Source organism: Engraulis encrasicolus, chromosome 17 (genome assembly GCF_034702125.1).
Source record: "Engraulis encrasicolus isolate BLACKSEA-1 chromosome 17, IST_EnEncr_1.0, whole genome shotgun sequence".
NCBI lineage: Eukaryota > Metazoa > Chordata > Actinopteri > Clupeiformes > Engraulidae > Engraulis > Engraulis encrasicolus.
Genome location: NC_085873.1, coordinates 3,036,525 through 3,040,548, shown reverse-complemented (window position 1 = coordinate 3,040,548; position 4,024 = coordinate 3,036,525). Strand labels below are relative to the sequence as shown.

Here is a 4,024-nt window from a genome sequence, read left to right as displayed (position 1 = left end):
GGAGGAGAGAGAGAGAGAGAGAGAGAGAGAGAGAGAGAGAGAGAGAGAGAGAGAGAGAGAGAGAGAGAGAGAGAGAGAGAGAGAGAGGGGGTGCACAAAGGAGGAGAGTTGAATACAAAGAGAGAAAGAAGGAGGTACACAGATAGACAAAAATGATGGCCCTAGTGTAAAATCCAGTTGAAAGTCTAATGGGAATTCTACTGGTGTGAACTGGTCCGAACTGGTCTCTATTGGTTTGAACTGGTTTCGAACATTTCTACTGGTAGGTCCAGTTAGAATACCATTTGACAACCAGTAGAACCATTAGAGATCCAGTAGAACCATTAGAGCTACTGGATTATGACTCCTAGGTCCAGTTAGAATACCATTCTGACAACCAGTAGAACCATTAGAGCTACTGGATTAAGACTCCTCACCAGTTCGGTTGAGTTTAAACCAGTAGGCCTAGCCTTTAACTGGTGTGTGTTGAATTTGGATTTTGGATACCATTGCATCTGTAACTGGTGTCGTTTCAAATGGATTACAACGCAGCCAGTATGGGCTAATGGGTACAGCGTGTCTGTCAAAACAATAGCCTTTCAAATTACTGCACAATGTCTGTGGTGTGTCATTTATTTCCATTTATCATTGGCTGCAGGAAAGTCCTTAAATGGCATTTGTCAACACTGTAAACCCACATTTTATCTGTAAATACAATATTTGTTTTGGATGTAGATTTTATGATATCTAGTTTGAAACATACATGGGCCTATTTCTAAATTGGCATGGTGATATTATAATGATAATACTGATATTATTCATTCAACCTGGCCTATAGGCTATTTAAACTGAATTAATCAGAAATGTGTAGCAACAACCATTTTTTTTTATTTAGGCCTGTAGGACCTAGTCCCTTGGACATTTGAAAACCAATTATTTTATATTAATAGAACTTTCTTGTGCACTTTGTACGTCTAACCTGTATTTCTAGACTGAATGAATGCACAAGTTATTTCCAATATGCACTCAGAAAAATGTTGGGTTATTTTTGTAACCCAAAACGCTGGGTTAGGTACGGGTTGGGTAGTTTTGAGTAATTTTAACCCATAATGTTAACCCAGCCAGTATCCCATTTCATTGGGTCACGAGACTGTTCTGATGGCCGTGAAAGATCGTTTCAAATTTCAACTGACAATATGGGCCACGCTGCAGAAAATGTTCAAGAAGTCGGTGAAATTAAAGCACTATGTAAGGTAAGTTCATTGTTTTAGTCCCATCATGTCATTTTTTTCATAATTTCAATACGTAATTGACAGGGGATAGCAAAACCGTTGTAATGTTTATGGTTGCTATTCTAGTGATTTGAAATGACTTCGCATAGGCCTACTACACACAGTTATGGTAGGTCCCACTGCCACTTCACAACTATGTTCAGTTCGTTGGGAGCTTAGTTTCTTGTTAGAAATTGACTCTATTATAAATGTAACCTCGTTTTTAAGTGTATAACATGTCCTGTTCGAGTTACATCAGTGGCATCTGAAGTTAACACCAGCAGTCTGGTTTACTAATGCCGTTAGCATTATGCTAACGGTTAGCGTTATGCTAACGGGTTAACAACAAGAATCATGGTTTGTTTGCAAGTTTGTTGCAAAATGTCTGCTTCATTGGGTGCTTGATTTACTGTAGAAACGAACTCTGTTTCATTATGAATTCGTTTTGATATAAGTTTAGCCATAACATGTCCAGTTAACACTGTCACTGTATGGTATCTAACACCAGAGGAAAAAACTAGCTACTTTTCTCTGCTTTAAAATGCCGCTAGCATACATGCTAATGGGCTAGCAACAAATGTTACTTTGTTGAGGCAAGAGTTTGATATACATTAATGATACACCCATGTTGCCCTTTTCATTGTTCATGTAAAAGGGGGTTGTCAAGGAAGCATGTTTTGAACTTGATCTTTGCAAATCTGTAACATAGTTCTATATTATTGTGGGGGTCATCCCTATGTTCCCCGGGTCCTATGTTCCCCAGGTCCTATGTTCCCTCCTCTACCGGGGAACATAGGGTCCTAATCCCCGCTGCTTCCAAGTAGACTGCTGCTGCCGCATGGCAAAGCGCAGGTTGTTTTGCACCTCTGACAGGTTAAGTTTAGGAATAACTTAGTTTTGGTCAGGGCACAAATGTACAACTCAGAAACATTGCATTTCTGACAGGTTATGTTTAGGGATGGTTTTGGAAAGGGCACAATTTGAAAACTCGGAAACATAATGCGGGGAACATCTACCCCTTTTTTTTTTTTTTTAGAAAAAAGGGTCCTATGTTCCCCATTCCCATACAAAGACAAGGGAACATAAGACCCGGGGAACATAGGTACGCTCCCATTATTGTGTGTAACTTACATCTCTAAGATAAATCAAAATACAGAAGTGAGGGAGGCTTCTGGGTGGGTTTAAGTTTAAAAGTTGTATGTGTGTTTCAAATGTCAGTCTGTTTCACACTGTTTATCAGAGATGAATAGCCTAATGTTTATGTTGTGTTATATTTTGCTTTGCAGTTGAGAAGATATCCAGAGACCCTGTTGCTGGGTGGAGCTGTCTTGTTACTGTACGCAACCCCCATGTCTGAAAATAAGTGGAACTAGTCGGTTTCTGAAGGTGAGCAAACTTGAATTGAATGAATTTACACAAAATGTAGACTATGTATTTTTTAATGTCAAAAATCTATTTGTTTAAGTTTCATATTTTATCCTGAGACCATAGTGTTTATGTTGTGTGTTATTCTCTCTTTCGCAGCAAAGAAGATGGCCAGGACTCCTTGCTGATAGATGGGAGCCAGATAGAGTTGGTAGAGGTGAGTAAAATGTTACAAATCTACACAAAATTAATGTGTCAAAGATAAAACAATCTGTGTATCTCACAGTGTTAATCAGAGCTGTATGTTGTGTGTTTTATTTTGTTTTTCAGCCGAAAGATGGCCAGGATTGCTGCTGGACGGAAGTTGTCTAGTGACATTGACCGTGTCGGAAAATGCTGAGAAAGACCAACGTTTTTTAAAAGTGAGCAAACATTCATACATTTACACCAGGGATGTCAAACTAAGGCCCAGGGGTCAAAACTGGCTGAGTCCTTTTATTCGGCCTGCGAGATCATTTGAAATGTTTATTACAGTTGGCTCACATGCAATACATACTGTAATAAGACTTGAAATTTGGTGTGTCACAAGAATATGAGTGGGCTCAGGCCAGTGAAGTAGCTCACGCTCATGTGCACCAGATTATATGCAGGCACAGTGAATTATGATGGGAATCTGTTTATGAAATTTAAATTAGTATTAACTGTGTGTATGCACAATTTTAGTTCAACTTAAAACAATCTGTGTATCTCACAGTGTTAATCAGAGATGCAGTCATGTTCTAAGCTTATGTGATTATTCTGCTTTCCAGAGAAGATGGTCAGGGACTCTTTGCTGCTGAATGGAAGCTGTCTAGAGCTGCTAGAGGTCAGTAAAATATGATAAATCTGTACAAAATGTTTGTCAAATATTATGTTAATCAGATCCATAGTTATGTTAATGTTGTGTATTATTGTGTTTTCCGTGGTATGTGTTTCAAATGGGTTAAAAGAATCTGACAGCCCACATATCAAAACTTTTTTTTCCCCCCACTTCCCTTAGTGTCACTCTGGTTGCCACCTTCTCCCATAAGGACACGTTGACTGAGGGAGATATTGAGCCCTGCCCTGACTCTGCACACAACAAAGGAGTGTCAGTAGCGCACGCACGCACACACACACACACACACACACACACACACACACACACACACACACACACACACACACACACACACACACACACACACACACACACCTTTTATGGATGACAGTGTTTTTATATTCATTAACATTTCAGTTAGAGGCTGCCTGAGTTTGTAAGAATGTCAGTGTTGTATTTTCAGGTTATTGTCACTTTAAGTTAGCTTCAGCCTTGTCAGACCATCAGATTCGCCCTGCTCCCAAACCAAAATTTGGAATATTCAGGCAGG

The 4,024-nt window shown here is 39.4% G+C and overlaps 2 long non-coding RNA genes across 2 annotated transcripts; both read left to right on the top strand.

Annotated features, from left to right (window-relative positions):
• The first annotated feature begins 1,147 nt into the window (after positions 1–1,147).
• On the top strand, positions 1,148–2,837 carry LOC134467161 (uncharacterized). The gene is made up of 3 exons (XR_010038462.1): positions 1,148–1,232; positions 2,537–2,636; positions 2,775–2,837. It is a non-coding gene; the product is annotated as an uncharacterized LOC134467161 (long non-coding RNA).
• A 112-nt stretch (positions 2,838–2,949) lies between these two features.
• On the top strand, positions 2,950–3,746 carry LOC134467160 (uncharacterized). The gene is made up of 3 exons (XR_010038461.1): positions 2,950–3,037; positions 3,425–3,480; positions 3,655–3,746. It is a non-coding gene; the product is annotated as an uncharacterized LOC134467160 (long non-coding RNA).
• Positions 3,747–4,024: the final 278 nt, after the last annotated feature.